Below are 26,654 nucleotides of genomic sequence, written 5' to 3'. Positions count from 1 at the left end.
TCTTGACAAGGGCTTCTGGCATCTATTTGGTGACCACAGATAGGCTTTAACTATAAGACAAGGGCCAGGTGAAGTGGCCCACATTCGTAATCCCAGCTCTTTGAGATGCTGAGGTGGGACAATCACTTGAGGCCAGGAGTTCAACACCAGTCTGGCCAACATAGTGAGACCCCATCTGAAAAAGAGAGAGAGAGAGAAAAAAAACAACAACCATAAGACCAATAGGTGCTAGAAAGAGGGAGAGAAAGAGAAAAATGTATAAGACCAATAGATACTCAAGCTGATAAGCTTCTGTGAAAACTGTGGAGCATGAATCGCATTCCCTCTTGGATGGGAGCAGTCCAACCTGTGGTTTGCCTAGGATGAGCAAATCTCACTTCACTAACCAGCAATGCCAAAGAAATCCTGAAAAATGAGACAACTACAAGAGCTGGGGACAGGGTTTGGGAATCACTCACAGTAGTGTAATCACATATTGGATACATTAAAAGCAAGTGTTAGTTATCAATTGGTTGACTTCTAATGACAAGATAGCAAAATCAAAGTCCTTTCCCTGTACTTTACTCAGACATCAGCCCATTGCCAACAACGAGACTAGCAAACAAAAACACAAACTCCATCCTTGGCAACAGAGGGAGAAATCTGAAATAGAGAAAGCAGGTGGAGAAATTGTCTTAAGAAATTGGAGGAAGGCAAAGCTGCTACAGTAGATTTGCCTGGTACCTCATTCATATCTTCTCAGCCTGCCTGTGACTTCAGCCACAGCTCAAACTCACCTGTGCTGACAGCGTTGTGCCTCATACATGAAACCCGAATTTTTTCTCTTTGCCCTGAAGTTTCTTCGATATTATGAAAGCTGCTTGGCTCATGTGCAGGAGAAAAGGCACTTGGGGAGTGGGACTCCCCAAATTAATGCCAGTGGGGAGCAGTCCTCAACCGAAGGGGGGCCCACAGAAAGAAAGGATGAATGCTTCAATGTCCAGTGCCTTGGGCAGACAGTTGGGAGAGGCACTCTCTACCTTTCTCAGCCCCCAGCTTCCTCAAAGATGACCTTAATAATGTACCCTTCTATTGACTTTTCCTTCTTCCTTTGATTAGCTTTTCTCTACTTCTTCACACTTGCTTCCTGGGATCATCTCTCAAATAATCTACCTCCACCCAGTTCTTATCTCAGACTTTACTTTCAGGGAAAACCAAACGAGGGCAGAGGGTACTTGCAAAGGAGACACTGACAAGAAGCAAGTCAGTGTCCCTGCAGTACCCTAGAAAGATTCAGGAATTAGTGGCACTAGATGCCTTGGAAAGCAAGAGTTAAGTGTCCAGGGAAAAAGCCAGCCCTCTGCCTTAGCAAGGCACAAAGAAGCCCTCTGGGCAACAAGTCCTGCCCATACATGATTGCAATCAGCCTTCCAGTGCATTCTCTTGTCTTCCTCCAGAACATTAATTTTTCAAAACAGTCTCAAACCCAGGAAAAGTTGCAAGATGAGTACAAAGAATTTTCTTCCCCCTATTTGAGAGTAAGTCACTGACATGATAACCCATCACCACTGAGTACTTCAGTGTATATTTCCTAAACACAAGGACATTCTCCTATATAGCCACAATACAGCCATCAAAATCAGGAAATTGATATTAACACATTACAACCATCCAATTTTCAGACCCCATGCAAATTTCATCAGTTATTCCAAGGAGATCTTTTTCAGCAAAGGAGCCAGTTTAGCATTACACGTTGCATTTGGTTGTCATGTCTCTTTATTCTCCTTTTTAATCAGACACAGTACTTCAGTCTTTTCTTGACATTCATAAACTTAACATATTTGAAGATTACAGTTCTAGTTATTTTGTAGAGTGTCCCTGAATTTAGTTATGTCTGATGTTTTCTCAGTGATCAGATTCAGGTTACACATCACAGGAATAATATTATGCTCTTATTGCATCTTACCAGGGGGTATATTGTTTCCGTTTGTCCCATTACTAATGATGTTCACTATGATCATTTGACGAAGGTGGTGTCTTCCAGCTTTCTTCCCTGAAAACATACTCTTTCCCTTTGTAATAAGCATTTTGTGGGCAGAATGTGTTGTTTTTGTTTTTGCTCTCCCTAATTAGAAGAAATGTGGGTAGATGTTTTGAAACCATGCAAATATACTGTTCTTCATCAAACTTTAACTTATTTATCTATTTATATCACTATGTGCTCATGGTCCTATTTTATTCAGTGGTATATGTCTGGGTTCTCCGGAGAAGCAGAACCAATAAGACATATATATCATATATATATACACACATATATGTAAAAAATATTATAATGTATATAACATTAAAATGTATAACATGAAAATAGCAAACCTATATATGTAAAATAATCATAATATGTATGATTTATTTTTATTTTATTTTTTGAGACAGGGTCTCACTCTGTTGCCCAGGCTGGAGTACAGTGGTGCTATCTCCGCTCACTGCAACCTCCACTTCCTGGGCTCAAGTGATCCTCCCACCTCAGCCTTCTGAATAGCTGGCACCATAGGGGCTCACCACCATGTCTGGCTAATTTTTTTTTTTTTTTTTTTTTGAGACGGAGCCTCACTATGTTGCTCAGGCTAGAGTGCAGTGGCATACTCTTGGCTCACTGCAACCTCCACCTCCCAGTTCAAGTGATTCTCGTGCCTCAGCCTCCTGAGTAGCTGGGATTACAGGTGCCTTCCACCACGCCCGGCTAAGTTTTGAATTTTTAGTAGAGATGGGGTTTCACCATGTTGGCTAGGCTGGTCTTGAACTCCTGACCTCTAGTGATCTGCCTGCCTTGGCCTCCCAAAGTTCTGGGATTACAGGCATGAGCCACCACATCTGGTCATATATGATTTATTTTATTTTATTTTTTTCAGATGGATTTTCGCTTCTTGTTGCCCAAGCTGGAGTGCAATGGCACAATCTCGGCTCACTGCAACCTCCATCTCCTGGGTTGAAGCGATTCTCCTGCCTCAGCCTCCTGAGTAGCTGGGATTACAGGCGTGTGCCACCATGCCCTGGCTAATTTTTTGTATTTTCAGTAGAAACGGGGCTTCACCATGTTAGCCAGGCTAGTCTTGAACTCCTGACCTCAGATGATCTGCCCGCCTTGGCCTCCCAAAGTGCTGGGATTACAGGCATGAGCCACTGCACCTGGCCCATATATGATTTATTATAAAAATTTTTCTCGAATAGTTTTGGAGGCTGAGAAGTCCCAAGATATGCAGTTGGCAAGCTGAAAAGCTAGGAAAGCTGGAGGTGTAAGTTCTAGCCTGAGTCTGAGTCTGAAGGCAGGAGAGACTGATGTCCCAACTCGAAGAGGGCCAGAGATTGAATTCTCCCTTACTAAGCTTTTTGTTCTGTTCAGGTCTTCAACAGATTGAATGAGGTCCACCCACACTGGGGAAAGGCAATCTGTTTTACTCAGCCTACCAATTCAAATGTTAATCTTATCCAGAAACACTCTCATAGACACACCCGGAATAATGTTAACCAAATATCTGGGTATGCTGTAACCCAGTCAAGTTGACACATAAAATTAATCATCACAAGTGGATTATAATCCATTATTATCATTATTAATTTTGATATGCAAATCATTCTGGATTTGGCCAGTGAACATCTCTGCAAGCTGGTTTCTATGTCCTTTTGACATGTCCCCATCAACTTTTTGGCATTTCTTTACATTCTGGCACAAAAAGATGTTAAACCAGACTCATCTTGCACTTTCTGTGATTGAGCCCTGGAATCAGCCATTTCTCTAAGGAGCCCTGGTTCCTTTTAGTGAAGGATGTTTTTATTATTTATTTATATTTTTATTTATTTATTTATTTATTTATCGAGATGGGGTCTGGCTCTGTCAACCCAGGCCAGAGTGCAGTGGTGTGATCTTGGCTCACTGCAACCTCTGCCTGCCTCCCGGGCTCAAGTGATTCTCCCACCTCAGCCTCTCAGGTAGCTGGGACTACAGGCATGAGCCACCAAGCCCAGCTAATTTTGTGTGTGTGTGTGTGTGTGTGTGTGTGTTTATGTATATGTGTGTGTGTGTATATACATCACACATATATATACTTATATATATACACACATATATATACAACTATATATACACTATATATACTATATATACACACACACATATATATAGTGTATATGTGTATATATATACACAATATATAGTTTATATATATACACTATATATTTCATATATATATATATATACACATGTTGTGTGTGTGTTTATATATATATATATATATATATATTTTTTTTTTTTTTTAGAGACAGGGTTTCACCATGTTACCCAGGCTGCTCTTGAACTCCTGGGCTCAAGTGATCCGTGTGCCTCAGCCTCCCAAAATGCTGGGATTACAGCGCCCGGCTGAAGGATGGTTTTTAAAAATCAAGAACTGAGTGCTAGGTATGCTCATTGTGTTTGTGATATCACTGTTTCTGGACTCTAAGAATGGGCAAAGCTAGGAAATATATCTATGTATATCCATGTGGAGTGTGTGTGTTGTGTGTATATACTCTCACATATAGATATTTATATGTATATTTCTTTTTATTTAGCACACTTGGAAGAGGGCCAAGCAGGCGACTTGAGAGATTCAAGTGCATATATGTATATTTATTTCCAAATCTATCCATATATATTGAAGAAATGTTTCCACCAATACTCAATTTGGACTCCAACTCCAGAAGGTTCATCCTCGTTATCTTCCTTTCCATATTTTTATCTCCGTTCTCTGATAACAAAAATCTTATGGATGCCTAGGATATTTTTTATTGAAAAAAGGAAGTTACACAATTGCATGTACATTATGAGCTCATCCTTTTTTTTTTTTTTTTTTTTTTCGAGACAGAGTCTTACTCTGCCACCCAGGCTGGAGTGCAGTGGTGCGATCTCAGCTCACTGCAAGCTCTGCCTCCCAGGTTCACGCCATTCTCCTGCCTCAGCCTCCCGAGTAGCTGGGACTACAGGTGCCTGCCACCACGCCCAGCTAATATTTTGTATTTTTAGTAGAGATGGGGTTTCATCGTGTTAGCCAGGATGGTCTCGATCTCCTGACGTCGTGATCCACCCGCCTCAGCCTCCCAAAATGCTGAAATTACAGGCGTGAGCCACCGCACCCAGCCAAGCTCATCCTTTTCTTAAAGTTAATACATGCATTGAAAAAAAAAGTCTGGAGGAATATATATCCAACTGCTAACACTGTTCCCTTCTATCCAGGGAAGTGGGGTTATGGGAGCTTTGCAATTCCTGTATTACATCTATATTTATAATATTTTTAAATTTTTGGCCAAGAGCAGGGGTAACCACTTTTTTTTTTTTTGAGACAGGGTCTCACTTTGTCACCAAGGCTAGAGTGCAGTGGAATGATCAGGGTTCACTACAGCCTTAACCTCCTGGGCTCAAGCGATCCTCTTGCCTCACCCCGCTGAGTAGCTGGGACTACAGGCATGCACTACCACGCCTGGCTAATTTTTGTATTTTTAGTAGAGATGAGGTTTTGCCACGTTGGCCAAGCTGGTCTCGAACTCCTGGATTCAAGCAACCCACCCACCTCAGCCTCCCAAAGTGCTAGGATTACAAGCATGAGCCACTGCGCCCAGCATGGGGGGTTACTTTTTAACAGGATGTTGGTGGCTCTTTTCCTGTTGCCCTACAATTGACACTAAAGCCCATGGCCAAAAAAACAAAAACAAAAACAAAATATCTCACTTTCTAAAGAGAACAGCTTACACTTGAAGTGTAGAACCCTTCTACCCTTTAATCTTCCCCTGGGCTTACAAACAGGATGTACAATTGGTTCTGCTGCCATCAACCACCACCCCTCCACCGTCACCCCCCACCTTCTGAATTATATTAAGATATAGAAAAGGGAAGGCGGGGCGACTTCTTGAGGGTAGTTGGACTTGTGGAGACTGCAGCGTTTGTTCATGGTAAGCGGATGTTTTCTTCTCTAACTGAAGCCTTGTATAGGGAAAGGAGGGAGGGGCTCCAAAGGAATTGCTATTACTAGTATTATTTATTTATTTATTTATTTTTTGAGATGGAGTCTCGCTCTGTCACCCAGGCTGGAGTGCAGTGGTGTGATCTTGGCTCACTGTAACATCCGCCTCCTGGGTTCAAGTGATTCCCCTGCCTCAGCCTCCTGAGTAGCTGGGGTTACAGGTGCATGCCACCACGCCCAGCTAATTTTTGTATTTTGAGTAGAGACAGGGTTTCACCATGTTGGTCAGGCTGGTCTCAAACTCCTGACCTCATGATCCACCCGCCTTGGCCTCCCAAAGTGCTGGGATTACAGGCGTGAGCCACCACGCCCAGTTGTATTTTTTTGTTTTTTAAGAGACAGGATCTCTCTCTGTTGTCCAGGCTGAAGCGCAGTGGTGTGATCATAATAACCTCAAACTCCTGGGCTCTGGCAATGCTCCCACCTGTCTCTCAAGTGGCTAGGACTATAGGCATATGCCGCAATGCTTGGCTGATTATTTATTTATCTATTTATTTATTTATTTATTTATTTATTTTGTAGAGACAGGTTCTCACTATGTTGGACCAGGCTGGTGTTGAACTCCTGGCCTCAAGTGATTCTCCCATCTCAGCCTCCCAAACCACCTGGATTAACAGGTGTGAGCCACCACACAGGGCCCCAAAGGAAGCATTTGTAGGGATTAGAGTTGCCTGCAAGAAGATGAGACTGCAATTCTATTTCCCATGTGGACATCTGCTTAGGCAGTAGATTACTGAACTATCTCCAGGGTCTAACTGAGCAAGAGAGAAGAAAATTTGAGGGAGATGGCCCTTTTCTTCTTCCCCACCCCCATATACTAGAGAAACTAGGAATAGTTCTTTTCCTTTAAGGCAGGAAAGAGGGTGTTAGAGTCTCTGATGTGGCCCAATCAGAGTGTTCTAAACAAATTGAGGAACCAGATAGAGATGGTGACAAAATCAGATAGATAGATGGTGACAAAAACTCACCTTTTTGGTAATAAAGGCCAAATTGAGGCATATAGTTTAGAGGGGAGCCAAATAAGCGAGCTAATGAACCCCTGAATTAGGCAGACTCACCACCCAGTGGAAGTAGCATGGTCCCCAGCAGCATCCAGACATGGGGCCCTGCCCAGATGAGACTTAAGGAGCAGAAGAGAACTCCTTCTCCCTGCAGGCAGGCTCTAGCCTAAGAACACAAAAGAAAAGAAATTTATTTACTATTATTATAATTTTTTGAGACAGAGTCTCACGCTGTTGCCCAGTCTGGAGTGCAGTGGCACAGACTCTGCTCACTGTAGCCTCCACCTTCCAGGTTCAAGCAATTCTTCTGCCTCAGCCTCCCCAGTAGCTGGGATTATAGGCACGCGCCACCATGCCCGGCTAATTTTTGTATTTTTAGTAGAGACGGGGTTTTACCATGTTGGCCAGGCTGATCTCGAATTCCTGGCCTCAAGTGATCTACCCACCTCAGCCTCCCAAAGTGCTGGGATTACAGGTATGAGCCACTGTGCTGGGCTAGAAAAGAAATTTAAAAGGAGGCACTGAATCAACCATGCCCAGCCTACTCTCACATTTTTGAATCAAGTAAGTGCTCTACTTTTCGTGGACAGGGTAAATTAATGGAGAGTGTCACAATAATTGAGCTCTCTTATTTGAAAGGAAATGTAATTGTGAGGGAGAAGCCTTCCCCCTATTAAGGAGAGGGGATGGCTTACTGCTACATTTTATTCCTCTACTTCTGCTCTAAGCAATCAGGGTGAAACCTAAGCCTGGGATGAGGAGTAGGTGTGTATGTGATGAGGGTCAGATTTATACTGAATTTAAGTTTTAACTCCAAGTGGATCATCAGTGAAGTGTAAGAGTTGCAACTAAAAAGCGCTTGGAAAAGAACACAGGTGTAAAGCTTCAAGACTTTGGGTTAGGGCGAGGCACAGTGGCTCACACCTGTAATCTCAGCACCTTGGGAGGCCGAGGCAGGTGGATCACTTGAGGCCAGGAGTTCCAGACCAGCCTGCCAACACGGTGAAACCCTGTCTCTACTAAAAATACAAAAATTAGCCACGTGTGATGGCATGCACCTGTAATCTCAGCTACTCGGGAGGCTGAGGCAGGGTAATTGATTGAACCTGGGAGGCGGAATTTGCAGTGAGCCAAGATCACACCACTGCACTCCAGCCTGAGTGACAGAGCAAGACTCCATCTCAAACAAAACAAAACAAAAACAAAAACAAAAAAAAAACAACTTTGGGTTAGACAAATCCTACTTGGATACAAAAAAAGTATGAGGCTGGGCGCAGTGGCTTACACCTGTAATCCCAGCACTTTGGGAGGCAGAGGCGGGCAGATCACTTGAGACCAGGAGTTCGAGACCAGTCTGGCCAACATGGTGAAACCCCCATCTCTACTAAAAATACAAAAATTAGCTGGGCGTGGTGTCGCACGCCTGTAGTCCCAGTTATTCAGAAGGCTGAGGCACAGGAATTAGTTGAACCTAGGAAGTGGAGGTTGCAGTGAGCTGAGATCATACCACTGCACTCTAGCCTGGATGACAAAGTGAGAGCCTGTGTCAAAAAAAAAAAAAAAAAAAAAAAAGCATGAGTGAAAGAAAAAATAGACTGGATTTTATCAAAACTTAAAACTTTTGTGCTTCAAAGGCTATCATCAGGGACGTGAAAAGACAACCCACAGAATGAGAAGTAGTTTTGCAAATCATGTATCTGATAAGGGACTTGTACCCAAAATATATAAAGAACTCTTAGAAATCAGTAATTAAAAGACAACCTAATTTAAAAATGAGCTAAGGATACAAATAGACATTTCCCCAATGAAGTTATACAAATGGCCGGTAAACACACAAACAAATGCTCAACATCATTAGCCATTAGAAAAATGCAAATCAAAACCACAATGAGATTTCACTTCATACCCCCCAGGATGGTTATAATGAAAAAGACAAACAATAAGTGTTGGCAAGGATGTAGAGAAACTCCCATACACTGCTGGTGGGAATGTAAACTGGTGCTGCTGCTTTGGAAAACAGTCTGGCAGTTAACAATTAAATGTCATGTTTAATTTTTAACATTTACACAATTTTTAAACAATTACACAATATACATACTTATATAACCTAGCAATTCCATCCCCCCAAAAATGAAAACATACATTCACACAAAAACTTGTACACAAATATTCATAGCAACATTATTGACAAAAGCCAAAATATTGAAACAATCCAAATGTCCATGAACTGATGTGGCACATCCATACATAAGAATGTTATTTGTCAATCAAAAGAAATGAAGTGTGAATACATACTGCAACATGAATGAATCTTAAAACATTATGCTAAGTGATTGAAGCCACAGAATGTCTACCCTGGACCTCATAGCCCAAGATGGGGATGGGGATAAGGAATAGAAAGATGCAGCAGAAACATGGCTTCTGGGAGTAAACTTTGGGGGTGAGGCAGGCAGTTTCTGTAAAGAAGGTTTCCCTTAGAAAACATATATCGCAGCCGGGCACGGTGGCTCATGCCTGTAATCCCAGCACTTTGGGAGGCTGAGGTGGGTGGATCACAAGGTCAGAAGTTTGAGACCAGCCTGGCCAATATGGTGAAACCCTGTCTCTACTAAAAATACAAAAATTAGCCGGGTGCAGTGGCACACACCTGTAATCCCAGCTACTAAGGAGGCTGAGGCAGAAGAATCGCTTGAACCTGGGAGGTGGAGGTTGCAGTGAGCTGAGATCATGCTACTGCACTCCAGCCTTGGTGACAGAGCGAGACTCCATCTCAAAAAAAGAAAAAAAGGGAAAACATATACCGCGGCCAGGCGCGGTGGTTCACGCCTGTAATCTCAGCACTTTGGGAGACTAAGGCAGGTGGATCACTTGAGGTCAGGAGTTCGAGACCAGCCTGGCCAACATCGTGAACCCCTGTCCCTAACAAAAAAATACAAAAATTAGCTGGGCATGGTGGCAAGCACCTGTAGTCCCAGCTACTCAAGAGGCTGAGGTGGGAGAATTGCTTGAACCTGGGAAGTGGAGGTTGCAGTGTGCTGAGATCATGCCACTGCACTCCATCCTGAGAGACAAAGTGAGACCCTGTCTCAAAAAAAAAAAATACACACACATATATATATATATACCTCAATATGTGTCCTACCAGGGCTCTGTGGGTAAGGGCTGCCTGTCCCAGGGCTGCATGTTGGTATCTGTGCCGTGTTGACAGCTTTTCCTGGATCTCCTTCGAGTTACACATCCCTGATCTTACCGAGGTCCATACTCTACTCTTTGCTTCTGGTTACAATTATGCCACCAAGAGATGGACAGTGAGTGACTGGCTGGGCAAAGGAAGCTCTGAGTCTGAAGGAAGTAGGGAAGGTGAGGGTACAGCTCCCTGAGAGCCTGGCCTGGGGACAGTGGGACCAGCCCCAAATGGGATAGGGAAGTTATAGAAGACAGACTCCTGGAATGTAAATGGCTGTCTGCTAGACAGCTTAACTGTGCCTCAAAGTCATTTCCATGAAATTACCACCCCAAGGCACTAATAAGTGATCTGGGAGACAGCCAGTATTTTGCATAATTTCCAGAAAGCCAGTACTAAATGGAGACTAGGATTGATTCCCTTGTATTTTCTATGAATAATAAGGGCATGTGGATGAATGTGTCATCACAACAGCAGAGGCTGAGGGACACCTGGTGACCCCCTGTTGAGGAGCCAGCTCAAGGGATCCTCCGGAGTAGCGCACAGGGAGGAGAGAACTCAACTTCTGGGGTTTTGCTTCAAAACTGGCCTATGTCTATAGGTCAGACAGGACTATGACATCTCCCAGGCCCTGAGCTCCTTCCTTCAGCCTGCAAACATGTCCAAGCTTCATTCTACATTATAAAATTCTCCCTCACCCGCCCCGGTTATCATATCATCTCTCTACTCCCCATCACAGTCAGACTTCTAGAAAGAGTTGTCTACATCTGCTGCCTTTACTGCTCACTTCAGTGATTCTCATCAAAGTCATTAAAGCTGAAGTCAATCCCTGCCTCCCTTGCCCTTCTGTGGTATTTAACACTCTTTGGAAATCTTTGTCCTTTAGCTTCTGTAATACCACCCCCTCCTGGTTCTCTTTCTATCTTTCTGATTCCTCTGAGTTCATCTTTTTCATGGAATTCTCATCCACAGCTCATTCCCTAAATGCTGTGCACCAGGGTTCTCTTCTTGGCACTCTTCCCTTCTTGCTTTGGGTGACCTCATCCATTCCTTTGGCTTTAACCAATCCCTGCCATGCAGAAAACTCCCAGCTCCATATCCCTTTCCCAAGATTCCAGCCTTTATCTTGTCCTACCACCTGGAAACACCATGGTCTCCAAATTCAATATTTACACAATTGAGCTAATCATCAGCTCCTTCAAATTCGATCCTGTGATGTTCTTCAGTTCAGTTGGTGGCAAGACTTGTAGACAATCTCTGCATCTACTGCCAATGAAAATTTACCATCTCCGATTAGCTCTGTCTTTTCCAATTCCTACCCCAAATTCCCATCATCATTACTTTGGTTCAGGTCTCATAATTTCTCATATGGATTTTGCAACAGTTTGCTAACAGGTTTTCCTGCTTCTCATCTTTCCCTCCCTCTAGTCCATCTTCCATATTACTCTCTAAGTGATCTATCAAAAACAGAAATCTAAGTTGGGTAAGGTGGCTCACACCTGTAAATCCCAGAACTTTGGGAGGCCAAGGTAACAGAATCACTTGAACCCAGGAGTTTGAGACCAGCCAGGGCAACCTAGTGAGACATTGTCTCTACAAAACAGACAAACAACCACTAGAAAAGTCTGACTCTGTCACCTGGTTGAAAATCCTCTAATGACTCTCCATTTCCCTTAGAAGAAAACCCAAATGCTTGATCCTGAATCCACTATGAAGGCATTACCCTGGGCCCTCATTGTGATCAATGGGACCTGATAGAAAGTCTGCAGGTGGGTAGTTGGGAGAGGTTTTCCTCACTACTAAAAAGCAATGCACAGGAGCAAATGCCTTTCTTCTTTGGAGATGAAATGTCTGCTTGTAACACCTGGAAATGCTTTGACCATCTCTTAATCATGAGGAAAGACACTGCAGACATAACAAGGACAGAAGAGCAGAAAGATAGAAAATATTTGGGTCCTGCTGCTATCCCTAAGCCACTGAATTAGCCAGCCCCGGAATGGCTCACCTCCAGATTTTCTGGAGCATGAGATATTCACTGTCCTAATTATTTAAGCTGCTTTAGTTAGGTTTCGTGTTGCTCCAAGTAACAACCCTAATTAACACATTTATAGGATGTTTCTCTTTAAAAATAGAGAAAATACCAAAGATTTTGTAAAGATGAAGTCTTCTATGACTCCCTTAGGAAGAATTAGGTCCAAATCCTCCTATTGTTCACATGGCAATAAGTACCTTCCTCTGTTATGACACTTAGAATGGAATTTTTGTTTTGTTTTTAGGTTTCTTTTAACTTATTACAGCCAATACAGTTAACTGCTACAATGAACAGCCAACTGCATTCCCAAATTCAATCTCCTACTCTTGCAAACACAAACTTCCCCACCCCTCAGAGCCACATCCAGCCTGCTTTAGTCCTTAGTTCAGTGCAAGGAAGATAACAATAGCTAGTCAGCTACATTCTGCGGAGAGCTGGGTGTCACAGCTCCTCTCTGCTGAAATATCTAGTTGTGCCGGGCTTGTCGTCATGGAAACACAGCTGATGCTGTGAGCATATGGCCTAGAGCCTCTGTCTCTTACATTCCCAGCGAGGGAGAGGAGCTGGTACTTGCTAACAACATGATACAATGTCCTATATTATCTGTTGGGTTTGTTGAATGAAGGGGGAGAACAGATCGCTGTGGAGAGGGCTGAGCTGAAAGCGTTGTGAGGAATTAGAATTTAGAGAGCTCTACTCTAGTTCCTTTATGAACTAGAGTAAGGCCTGTGCACCTAAAAATGTGTGCAGATGAATCTGGGGAGGCTTGAGGAGTGGTGAGGAGGAGGTAGGGAAACAAACACGTAATGAATGCTCACTGTGTGCCTGACGCTGTATTTTGTACAATAACAATAACTAGCATTTTTGAAACTTTTAAGTCAAGGTACTTTACATATTTTATTTAATCCATTTAACCATCCCATGGGGTGAATTCTATTATTCTCTCAATTTTTCAGAAAAGGAAACTCAGTAAATAATTTTCCAAAGTCATGCAGCCAGGAAGTGATAAGCCCAGGCTTGAACCCAGGGTTGTCTATGTCTAAAATGTCTGCATAAACCTATGCTATACTGTCTCTTTGCTATGATAAGTGCTTTGGATTTATTTTGTTCAGATAAATTATATTGATATTAGACTTCTGTCTTAGTCTGTCCAGGCTGCTATAATAAAATACTATAGACTGAGTGGCTATAAACAGCAGAACTATATTGCTCACAGTTCTGGAGGCTGGGAAGTCTAAGATCAAGGTGCCAGCATGGTTGGGTTCTGGTGAGGGCCAGTTTTCTCACAGTTGGCTGCCTTCTCACTGCAACCTCACATGTGGAAGGGGTGAGGGATCTCTCTGGGGTTTCTTTTATAAGGGCACTAATCCCATTCATAAGGGCTTTGCCATCATGACTTAATCATCTCCCAAAGGCCCCATCTCCCAATACCATCATTACCTCTGGGGTTAGGATTTCAGCATATAAATTTTAAGGGGACACAAACATTCAGATCATAGCAATTTCACACCAAGTTTATAAGATACAGTGTTTGTCTGAAATATCCTTACATATAGTAAGTAGGTGAGAGTCTTTTGAATTGTGAATTGTAATATAGTATAATTCTCATGATAATTCAGTGAGGTAGGAATCATTATTTCCATGTTATAAATGAGGAGTCTTTGCTCAGATTGATTAAGCAAATTGACCAGGGTCACATGGCTGCTGGTTAAAAGGGAACAAAAAACCAATGAGTGCCATTCCAAAGCCTGTGTACCATCTATTCTCCACTATGCTTTAGGGATAGGCAGGTTGCCTGTCTCTGTCCACTGTGCCTTCAGTTGCCAATGGGTTGACTCCAAAACCCAATCCTCTCATTGATCAAGGGACCTCCATACCCAACTACTTTCTCAATTTCATAGGCAAACTCGGCATTCTCAGACCAAACCGAATTAAAACACAACCACCACAACTAGAAAACCCAATGTGCCTAAAGTTGAACTAAAGATCACCCTAAAACGTGCTCCCCCCTAGTACCCTGATCTCAGTAAATGGCACCATCATTCACCCTATTTTTCATTCCAGTAATGTAGAACTTTATTCCTTAGTTCAGCTAAACTTGGGTTCTTGCCACAGGACCAAGAAAATTAGGCATGTGGATGCATTGAAGGGCAAGTAAAGCAGAACTTTATTGAACAAAAAGGAAAAAAAGAAAAAAACAACTCAGCAAGTGAGATGGAGTCTTGCCAACAGGCCCTCCACCTCACAGATTCATTCCCACCCAGGTCACCACTCAGCTGAAGAGAACAGGCTCCTCCGCTGCCTAGGGCACAAACTTCCTGAGGCTCCACCCCTTTCCCCCAGTGTGCAGGTGGACATTATTCAGAGAGAATCAGCTGGGAAAGGGTGGGCTTCATCTGGGACCAGCAGTCTGGTTTTTCAATCTTCAGGCTTTTTTAGGCTTGAAGCTGGGATTTTGCTGGGGACCCTTGGCTGTCTTCTGTCTCTATCAGTAACGTGAGTGTTGCCTTTAACATGGCCTTCTCCCTTTCTCTTTTCACATGGAATCAGTAATTGAGTCCTGATAGTTTTATGCCTCATTGGTCTAGTCACCCCACTTCCCTAACCCATGTCATTAACATCTCTTGTCTGAATTATTGCAAGAGTCACCTAACAGGCCTCCATGCCTCCACTCTTGCATCCTTCCAATCTGGTCTTCATTGCAGCAGCCTCTTACTATCACCATTTTGCTTAGATGATTTCCTATTACTCTTTGGGGAACATCCAGAATCTTTACCACAGTGTATACATCATGTTACGATCTGTTGTGTGTTCGCATAGCATCCTCTACCTTTCCTTTGTGGCAACTGTCACATTTATGATTAGCCACTTCATTAATCATTTATATGATTATTATGTCTCTACATCAAGGTCTGGGCCCTGTATTCTAGTCCTCACTCTGCCACTCACTGTGCTGCCTTGAGCAAGAAGCAAGATCATTGCTTTTGTGCCAGTCTCTTTTGTAAATCTTTGTTTATGTATCTGTGTCCTTAGCTGACCTCTGAGTTCCTTTGGGAAGAACTGGGCTAACAACCAAGTCTGTCTGACTTCAGAACCTAAATTTCCTAATCTTTTTTTTTTTTTTTTTGAGATGGAGTTTCACTCTGTTGCCAAGGCTGGAGTGCAGTGCCATGATCTTGGCTCAGTGCAACCTCTGCCTCCCGGGTTCGAGTGATTCTCCTGCCTCAGCCTCCCAAGTAGCTGGGATTACAGGTGCACACCACCACGCCCAGCTAATCTGTGCATTTTTAGTAGACACGGGGTTTCACCATGTTAGCCAGGCTGGTCTCGAACTCCTGACCTCAAGTGATCCACCCGCCTCCACCTCCCAAAGAGCTGGGATCATAGGTGTGAGCCACTGCACTTGGCCAATTTCCTAATTTTTACAGCAGAACAAGAATTAGGAAAATGTGTAGATGAGGAAACTGAAGCCCAGAGTGGCAAAGAAACTTGCCCAACATCACACAGAGCCAGAGTGAGAACTCTAGCCTTCTGGCTCCTAATCCAGGGCTTGTTCCTTCAGCCCACAGCCTTCCCAATAGCAACACCTGGCAGAGGCTAAGTGGAGCTGAAAAGATTGTTCTTCTGTCTACCTTGAGTGTTGGCAGCATTATTGCTAGACTTTGTGGGGTCTCTGTACTCCACCCTCCCTACCTGAATCTTATTGGTGCTTAGCTCTGATGAGCTCTGCAGGTTATCCTCACTGGTCCAAGGCAGCACTGCTCATCAGCTCTGCAGGGGCCTTTAGGTGAGGAAGACATATCCCTGTTGGGCCCCAGAGGACCCATTTGAGTTTCAGATTATTACCTCATAGTCCTTGACTGCCATAATTTTCTTTGGGATCCATGTAGGCTCTGCTAGCTCATATGGCACCTTAGAGCATATTACAAGCAGGTACCCCTCAGGTGAACAAATTGTGAAAGGCAGCTCCTCTGGGAGCCCAGTTAGAACAGCATCCTCTCTGCCTGCTGCCTCAGCCTCAGGTAGGAGATCCTGAGTTGCCTCCTCTGCAGGTGTCTTCCTTCAGAGTACAACCCGCCCCACCAGAAGCTGTGGCCTGATAGTAGTTCTGAGCCCTGGAAATTCTACAACTCTTCTGGCTACTTCTCTTTATCCTGTGCAATTTGTCCAAAGCCTATTCAGTACCTACTTGGGAAGATGAGCTCTATATAACTCTGCCTCTTCACCTACTATCTCACACCAACCTCCTAATCATGGCTCTTCCCCTCCTGGAGTTCATAATCTAAGGAAAGAGACCAGGAGAGAATCCAAGGTGGTTCTGAGGTGCCACCCAAATTGTATCAACTTACCTTCTCTTAGACTCAGACAGGGGCATATTATTAGGCTCTCATGGGCACAAGCCCTGACTGAGGGGTCAACAGGATGGTGGGAGGTAGGGGGAGTGGAGGGACCTAGGGAGAGGTAGTGTGTAAACGGAGCCAAAGACATAGGACTGGAGGTTAGGAGGCATCAGCCTGTCCCTCCCATGATGGGTTATCCCGGGCAAGTCTGGTCGTTTTGCTGGGCCTCTGTCTGCTAGTAGAGTCTGCAAAGGGAATTGGCCCTGGTGATATCTAGGATCTCTGTCAGTGTGGACATGCCATGATGGGCTCTGTAAGGGGCTCATCAAACAAGAAGAAGAGCGTTTCCCAAAGTGTGCTATACATAGCCTGCACACATTATGCACTCGGACATCTTACGTGGTGATATGATTTGGATCTGTGTCCCCACCCAAATCTCATTTAGAATTGTAATCCCCACGTGTTGAGGGAGGGAACTGGTGGGAGGTGATTGGATCATGGGGGTTGTTCCCGCATGCTGTTCTCGTGATAGTGAGTGAGTTCTCATAAGAGCTGATGGTTTTGAAGTATGGCACTTTCCCCCTGCCTCCTCCTGTCACAAATGTGAAGAAGGTCCTTGCTTCCCCTTCCTCTTCTGCCATGATTGTAAATTTCCTGAGGCCTCCCCAGCCATTGGGAATGGTGAGTCAATTAAACCTCTATTCTTTATAACTTACCCAGTCTCCGGTATTCTTTATAACAGTGTGAAAACGGACTAATACACGTGGCATATAAGATGACATTAGGTGGTTAGAGAATGAACATTTTATAATTTAATGGTTATGTATTTCTTAATAAAGTAAATTATATCAGGGAAAATATAGAACAAACACTTAAGGGAGTAATATATATTTTTTATTAGGAAATATTTTTTGTTAGACTGTTTTAAAGAAAAAATATTCATTAACTAAATGTACATGTGGCATATAAATACAGCAAAACACATGAAGATGGTATGTAAACGACTGATACTTGGGGAATGCAGATTTAGAGAATATCCCGTTTTTTCCTGAGGGCACTTATCTTGCTTAACCTTCTCCTCTGTACTAATCTTTTCCGATAATGAGTACAACATCTGATCGTGGTTCCTTTTACACTTTGACTGCTGTGAAACTCAGAACTCAACTCCAAACCCAGTGTCAGAAATGTTATTGATCTTTATATTGGCAGGTGTGTGCTCTCCTTTGCTTTGGACCTGATTTCCTTCCCAGTTCTAAGTTATCACTGCACTATAGTCTTCCATTTTAAGCTGTGGAAAGTAGAAAGTGATGATTTACCAATACACACAAATAACATTCAAAATTAAAGAACTACGAAGTCCTGAAATGTATACATCTAGCGAACAGGGACTGGCATCAGCTTATCCTTCATAATTTACAAAGCAGTTTTCATTACTCTTATATCATTTGTATCTTCATTAATAAGACTCACGGCTACCTCTTGGGACAAATAGGATCATTATATCCACGTCACAGATAGGGAAGCGGAGGCATGAATGTGACCTGCTCATGGTCACATGGGTTGACAATCAAATCTAGGTCCTCTGACTCCTGTTTTTATATTTCTTTTGCGTCACCGTAATTTGTGTTTTTGTCTTTTTAAAGTAAGACCGATAGCCCCCCTGGGTGGAAATGGAGGGGAGAGCTGCCGCCCTGCGAGGAATGCCAAGGGCTCCTGAGCGCGCAGCACATGATCCCCGCCTGCCCTCGTTCCCCTGGCACTGCTCCCCAGCGGGCGAGGCGGGCGGGCTGCCAGGACGGCCTGGCCAGGGAGCCGCTTCATGATGGCTCCGCTGCAGCGGCACGCGGGCTCCGGCGGTCAACGCAGCGCTGGGCAGGCCCCGGCCGAGGCTAGCTGCTGCGGAGCCGCTCTGCCTGGTTGGCTTGGCTTTTCACAGGCTTACAGCTTCCTAGCTCCGCGAGCACAGCCTGCTAGCACCCCTCGTCAGCGGCGCCAGCGGCACCTGGGCGCCCGCGCGGTGCCCCAGCATGTTCCAGCTCAGTGCCCTTCCAGAGCCACGCATCCGAGCGCGTCGCCCCGGGCCTTCTGGGCAGAGGCTGGGGCGAGCGCTCCGCTGGGGAGAGGGCTGTCTGCTGGCGACCGTCGGCACGCCAGCCTGCCCGTTCTCGGATCGGTCCAACCCGTTTCTTTCCTCTGCGCTTCTCTCCTGTCACCTGCGCACTTTGCTCTCAGAGAGAAAGTCTTTCACTTAGTTCTGGTTTCCCCAAGCACCGGGCTGTGGGAGATGTTGGAAATTCTGGCAATAGTTTCCTAGGCACACAGTCAGCGTGATTTTCTTTAAAAAAAAAAAAATTAAAAGCGGGGGAGGAAATCTCCTCCTCTCCCCACCTCTTTAATTAGGCAAACAAGGTACTCAAGGTAGGAAAACACGAAAAAAGCAAAATAGTATAAAGGAAAAATACAAACATTTCTTCCAACTACCCCTGCCTCGCAACCCAAGAGCAACTGTTGTTAACATGTTAGTATCTGTCCCTTCACTATTTTATGCCTGTGATAGCATGCTTTATTCTCTGTACAAAAGAAAGGGTGTCACGTTGTAGTTATTATTTTGTAAGTTTTTTTGTTTTTTTTGTTGTTGTTGTATTTTGCTTAGCAGTAAATCATGAACATTTTCTGTACCAACCAATATTCTTTTACAATACGATTTTTTTTTTTTTTTTGAGACGGAGTCTTGCTCTGTCGCCTAGGCTGGAGTGCAGTGGTGTGATCTCGGCTCACTGCAACCTCTGCCTCCCAGGTTCAAGCGATTCTCCTGCCTCAGCCTCCTGAGTTGCTGGGATTACAGGTGCGTGCCATGAAGCCCAGCTAATTTTTGTATTTTTGGGAGAGACGGGTTTTCACCAAGTCGACCAGGCTGGTCTTGAACTCCTAGCCTCAAATGATCTGCCCGCCTCGGCCTCTCAAAGTGCTAGGATTACAGGCATGTGCTACTGTGCCCAGCCTACAATATGATTTTTTAATGGTTGTGCAGCATCCCATTCTATGGATATATCATAATTTATTTAACCAATACTCTGTTGTTTGGCATTTAAGTAGTTTCCATTTTTTTCTACTACAACAATGCTATAATAAGGATTCAAGAATTTACATTTTCATGCCTTATCTCTGATTATATTCTTAAAATAAATTCTTGGAAACCAGTATTGCAAAGTCAGTAATACACACATACTTAAGGCTTTATCCCAGGAGTTCCACAGTGGTTTTAAAACAAAATTGTTATTTAACGTAAAAACAACATTAGAGCAACAATAATGAATTCTTCAAAAGAAATATCCACAAAAATCCTTCTCTAACAAATGGATGGTTTTTATTTGTTCATGTTCCTGTCCCTCTCTATATGCAAAGATAATTTTTACAGCTATGCTAAACTATTATGGTTCCCAGGAATGCATACTCACACTGGCTACAGGGTCTCATTGAAACCATTTAGCCAAAAGAGGCTGGAGTCCAGCTAACCCTGTAGGACTGGACCTAGAAAGCTGTTCTGAATCTAAGGCAGCTCTCTAGAATTCTTGATCCTCAGTCTAACACTGCTGTTTACCTAAGTTAGCTACTCTTTGGGCTTTCCTTTTTTTCTGTGTCTACCTCTGTCTCTCTGTTCACCTGGCTGACTTCTTCACACTGTACTCTATCTTTTCTTAGCCTAATATTTTCTGGTTCCTTATAACACATGAGTTCATAGCCTCTCATGGCCCTTGCTTGATGACATAGTCTACATTTTGTTTTCATTTTTTGTTTTAAGACACAGGGTCTCACTCTGTTGCCCAGGCTGCTGGTGAGCAGTGACATGATTATAGCTAATTTTTATTTTGTTTTATTTTATTTATTTTTTTGAGATGGAGTCTCACTCTGTCACCCAGGCTGGAGTGCAGTGGCGCGATCTCAGCTCACTGCAACCTCCACTTCCCGGGTTCAAGTGATTCTCATTCCTCAGCCTCCCGAGTAGCTGGGATTACAGGCGCCCACCACCATGCCTGGGTAATTTTTGTATTTTTAGTAGAGACGGGGTTTCACCATGTTGGCCAGGCTGGTCTTGAACTCCTGACATCAGGTGATCCACCTACCTTGGCCTCCAAGAATGCTGGGATTACAGGTGTGAGCCACCGTACCCAGCCTAATTTTTATATTTTATTTTATAGAGATGGGGTCTCATTATATTGCCCAGGCTGGTCTGGAACTCCTGGCCTCAAACAATCCTCCCATCTCAACCTCCCAAAGTGCTGGAATTAAAGATGTGAGCCACTGTGCCAAATAATTCTCTCTCTCTCTAAGTATTTTTTTTTTTTTTTTGAGACGTTTTGCTGTCTCCCAAGCTGAAGTGCAGTGGCACAATCATACCACGCTGCAGCCTCAAACTTGGGCTCAAGCGATCCTCCTGCCTCAACCTTCAGAGTAGCTGGGACTACAGGTGCATGCCACCATGCCCAGCTAATTTATTTATTTATTGTAAAGACGGGGTCTCATTATGTTGCCCAGGCTGGTCTCCAACTCCTGGCCTCAAATGATCCTCCTGCCACAGCCTCCTAAAGTGCTGGGATTACAGGGATAAGCCACTATGCCTGACCATTCTGTGTATTCTTTAAACTTCAGCTCCTGATTCGATTTGCCTGATTCTCTTGGTATTCTACCAATTTTGATTCCAAAGGATGAGAATCTTACTGGACCAGTTCACCCCTGTTTGAGCAGAGAGTTTTGCAATAAGCATCTCAAAGGATGTTGGGTACTCTGGATCAGATGTCCACCCCTGAGCCAATCAGCTGTGTGGAGTGGAGGGTGGTCATTGAGCCACACAGCACAGAACATGTTTACAGCTGCTCTGCTCATCAGGTGCAGTGGATGATTCAGTTCCTTTAAAGGTGACAGTGGCCATTGCAGATAGCTGGGTTTGTATGTATAGTACATAACATAGATACAATTATTCATTCTAGGGTTTTAATTACTATTATGTCATAAACATATAATAGCTTCAAAATTATTTATCTCACTACAGGCATAGTGGCATAGTATTTCATCTAGTGGATAGACTGTAATTTATTTAAGCAATCTCCTATAGATAGACATTTAGATTTAGTTATTTTTTTAAACCAGTTTGGAAAATTCTGTAATGAACAACTTTCTCTCTCTCTCTCTCTCTCTCTATATATATATATATATATATATATATACACACACACACACATACAAATATATGTATATATATGTATATATTTTTACTTCTTCTAGATTTTTCCCTTAGGGATATATCAATAAATAATTATATAAGCTGCAAGGAAAGACAACTTCTTAAAATTGCTTTTAAAGTAAGAGGCTATGTTTCTCATATAACAAGAGATTCAGAGGTGGGTGGATGTTGGCTTTGGTTCTCTTGGCCATTTTCTCATGTTTATGTTCTCAAAGTGGCTGCTGAAGTTGCAGTTGTAACATCAGCATTCATGGCAGAAAGAGGTAGAGATGATGCCAGTCAGGTCTACCTTTTTGTCTTTATCATCCCCAAATAACCTCCAGTGGATATAGACTTAATGTCTCATTTGATTAGAATTGTGTTACATGGCCACCTCTACCTGTAAGGGAGACTAGAAAAATAAGCATTGTTCCAGTCTTGTCACTGGAAGACAGCAAAGGAGAAAACAGTTGGTAAGGTATATTAAGCCAGCCTTCTTGGCGATCCACAAGGGCTTCTTAAATGTGTTGAAGCTGCAGAAACCTTTCAGCAGACAAAATCTTGCCTGGAAGCCTATTTGGAAAAGGTGATGAAAGTGGAGTTGCTCTGGTTGAAGTGGGGGTAGGAAGCTGAGAGCTTTATGTGGTCGGCATCTCTGAATATCACCCAGTAGTTGATAAATATTTCCTGCTTTTCAGCTGTCCAGCATCCATATCATCCTGCAATTAGTACCCAAGTCTTCTGCTTGAGGGTTCCCCATATGTGTGTAGATTTGAGAGGTAGTTCCCATCACCCATTAGGAAACCAGAGACCCAGAGTCTTCACCCTCACCTCCTGCTTCCTTGAAAAGCCTGAGGCATGTGATTTAGGTTCAGTCAGTCAGATATCCTTTCTTATGAATCACGGGCATATGGCAGTTTGGGGGTAATTAGAGGTCATTTTCCTCTCAGCAGCAGTGCCACATGCACCTAACTGTTCTTGCTCCATGACCTGTAGTGTAGTTCCAGCTGCCTAGCCCTCTGGAATTCTCTTGTTTCCTGCCTATTTTCAGAACGTGGTTTTGTAGCTTCTCATTGATTCTGTTGAGTGTCCAAGTTTTCCCTGTGGATTGCCCTTTTGCTTAAGGTAATCAGGGTTAGTTTTTCTTGCTTATAGCCCCAAACCTTGGTTAATGTATATCCCTACTATCAGTTCCACAGACAATTCTGTAGCACTTCTTGGCTTGCCAGAAGCATAGTTTAAAATCTGCTGCCTTGGGATAAATCTCTTGGAATGGAATTAAGGAACAAAGGTACAAATAGTTTAAAGTTTCTTGATAATTATTGCCAAATACCGGTCCAAAAGTGTTGTACAAATTTACCTAACCACAAGCATTGTGTATTATCATTGTTTTGCTTTTTGCTAGAATAATGGCAGGGAAAAGGTTCTCATTAATGTTTTAATTGCATATGCCTGAAAATAAGAAGCTAAGCATTTTTACTTATGTTGACATTTTTCAACTTATGGAAAATATGTTTACTCAGGCTTTAATTGTTCTTTTTATGATATGAACTTTATATAATTTAAATATTTATTATTTGCTTTACTGCAAACTTTTTATTTTTATCTTGTTACTTTTCTTTGTTCAGAAGCTTCACTTTTTTTTTTTTAAGACCAGGTTGGGCGCGGTGGCTCACACCTGTAATCCCAGCACTTTGGGAGGCCAAGGTGGGCAGATCACCTAAGGTCAGGAGTTCGAGACCAGCCTGGCCAACATGGTGAAACCCCATCTCTATTAAAAATACAAAAATTAGCCAGGCATGGTGGCGGGCGCCTGTAATCCCAGCTACTTGGGAGACTGAGACAGGAAAATCACTTGAACCTGGGAGGCGGAGGTTGCAGTGAGCAGAGACTGTGCCACTGCACTCCAGCCTGGGCAACAAGAGCAAAACTCCATCTCAGAAAAAAGAAAAAAAAAGAGATGAGGTCTCACTAAGTTGCCCAGGCTGGTCTCGAAATTCTAGGCTCAAGCAATCCTCCCATCTCACCACTGCCCCCGACTAACCTCCTGTCCCTGCCACCCAGTAGTTGGGATTACAAGCATGTACCACTGTAATAAAAATCTTTTCCTTCATGATTTCTTCTTTGCTTTAATGCTTTGAAAGTTACCATTCCTTCAAAGATCTGATAAATAGTAAATTCAATTTCCTGCAGTTTTTCCGTGATTTGGCTTTTCTATGTTTAACTCTTTAATAGTCTAAGATATATTTTTGTTTATGGTATAGAGGTATGAATCTAAATTATTACTGGCTTTTAGATTCATATGCTTTTGTGAATACCAAAACACCCGGGCTTATTGGGTGTCTTTGTTTTGCTTTGTTTTGGGTTTTTGTAATGCAAAGAAAATTTCCCAGGGACCCATGCCTTGTTATTCAGAGAAATGTGAGTAAAATGGAAAAAGAAACTTTTAGATAGAAACAAAGACAGAAGGAGCGAACAATTGGAACAGAGACAGAAAAGCTGAGATAGAGACTAAAACAGAAACAAAGATAAGTGAAGGAGCAAAGAGCAACAAGCCAAGGGAAGGAGACTAAGATCTAGAGGAGGAGAGGGCTTTGTGTCTAGGCTTGGAGCTTGGATTGCTCACTGAGGCTGTGGGGCTCAGGTGATGTTCAGGGGCAGCAGTGGAGGATCTCCCTTGGCTCCACTACCCGAATCCAGTTTTAGACTGTCCCTGGATCTGGGGAGGCCCCACATACTATTGGGGGACTTCAGTTTCCCCATTATTCTCCAGCTGGCTCAAGGTCTGGAGGATCTCAGGGCTTGGAGAAAAATATCTTTCCTCTGCCCTCTGCTTAGTCCTCCTTCTTTCCAGTTTGTCTTCGGCCCAGCATTCTAGGAAGGACAAGATCCTTAATACCAGCCATCTAAAATGGCCACAGGTGGGGCTGTAGAGTCCAACTACCTCAGTCTGGCTCTGAAGTCCCATTCTCCCACCCCACATTATATCCATCCCAGTCTGTTTCCTGGAGCTTAGCCCCCTAAATCTCTCCCAGTGTTCCAGCCAGCACCCTTTCTTCACTGTTACCTGTAGCCATTGGCTGAAGACTTTTGGGTTCCATGTATGAAGGTGAAAAATCATTTATTGAACACCTACCATGAGTGAGTCACTGGACTAGGTTCTCAATATAATTAGCTTAATTCTCACAATGGTCTTGTGAGATATTATCCTTATCAGAGGGGTTAAGTAATTGTGCCCATCAATAAAGGGTAGATCTGGGATTCAAACCTTGGGCCTCATTCCAAATCTTACAGTTTTTTTCCCCTGTGTCAAGCTTTTGGGCTTATAAAACATCTCCACTAGAAATTGTCTTCCCTAGAATGCCTTCCTCTTGATCTCTGCCTATCTAGATGACATATTCCCATCACTCTACTGTACAGTGCTATTCTTCTACTTCTGATTGCATGTAGCTCAGGCTTCATTTGACACGGGGGCCTTATTTATAGCCTGTCTCCTATGCTTACCTAAATATTGTGATATTTTTGTCTTGTCTCCTCAACTGAGTTATAACCTAGCACTGTGTATTTTACTTCTTTGGACTTCCTGCATTGCCTCACACTGTGCTGCCAACTGTTGGCTCATTCATTCACTCACCAAATATTTTCTGAGAAACCTCTATGTGCCAGGCACTGAGCCAGGGGCTACAAAGGCAAAATGATCTGTACTTTCAAGAACTTTCAGCTTAGTGCACACAAAATGTGTTTACTAGATGTTTGTCAAAAATATTTTCCAAACCAGTTTTGATAGATTCCCTCCCTGTAGTATGGCATTGTCATGCTGTAGTCACAGAAAGATGTGGACCCTATGCTCTGGCTCTGGCATGAAAATCTGTACAAAGGGGCCAAAGACCAAATGGCTATCCTTCCTGCTTACTAGAGTACTTTCAGGCCTGGACCTTGGGCGATGACCCCTTATTCAATGCTCTTATCACCTCTTATCAAGGTCTGAATCTTTAATAGATAGCACTGAGGGGATGTTGGCACATATCTTGCCTTGGGGTCAGATAGACCTGGAATTCGTGTTCTGCTTAAGTGACCTTCAGTCAGTCCCTTCAGCTCTCTAGCCTTAGTCTCCTCACCTATAACATGTACATTCTAATCTCATAGCAGGTTCACAGGGTAGGTGAGATGTTATTTATAATGAGAGCTTCCAAGTCCCCAACTGGGACTTTGGGATCTTCAACAACTTAACCTGTCTTTTATTCTTTCTACCTCTCTGATTAATTAACACATTATCTAAACCTTTTAAAGCTCTAGGTGGCTGTTGGTACACATTTGTTGGACATATTGCAATTTGTAGTTTTGCGGTTTGTAGTTACATCTAACTTTACACAAATAAATGTGTTTCTGAAATGACTCAAAATAACTTTCTGAATATAAAATCTTTTTTCCACATTCATTTTTTAAAGGTTTCAATTAAGTCATTTTTTTCTGAATAGGTAATTCGCTCACATAGCTCACAATTCAAAAGGCACCAAAGGGTTTATATAAGAAAAGTTTCCCGGCCAGGCACAGTGGCTCACGCCTGTATTCCCAGCACTTTGGGAGTCCGAGGCGGGTGGATCACAAGGTCAGGAGATCGAGACCATCCTGGCTAACACGGTGAAACCCCGTCTCTACTAAAAATATAAAAAATTAGCCAGGCGTGGTGGCACGTGCCTGTAGTCCCAGCTACTCGGGAGGGTGAGGCAGGAGAATGGCATGAACCCGGGAGGTGGAGCTTGCAGTGAGCTGAGATTATGCCATTGCACTCCAGGCTGGGCGCCAGAGCAAGACTCCATCTCAAAAAAAAAAAAAAAAAAAAAAGG

General features: G+C 43.3%; 1 long non-coding RNA gene across 1 annotated transcript in view; it reads left to right on the top strand.

The window, feature by feature from the left end:
• Positions 1–26,654, top strand: part of LOC134759328 (uncharacterized) — a 73,904-nt gene that overhangs the window by 46,218 nt on the left and 1,032 nt on the right. The window lies entirely within an intron of this gene.

The sequence above is a fragment of the Gorilla gorilla genome, chromosome 9, assembly GCF_029281585.2.
Source record: "Gorilla gorilla gorilla isolate KB3781 chromosome 9, NHGRI_mGorGor1-v2.1_pri, whole genome shotgun sequence".
NCBI classification, from domain to species: Eukaryota; Metazoa; Chordata; class Mammalia; order Primates; family Hominidae; genus Gorilla; species Gorilla gorilla.
This window is presented reverse-complemented; position numbering and strand designations above follow the sequence as displayed.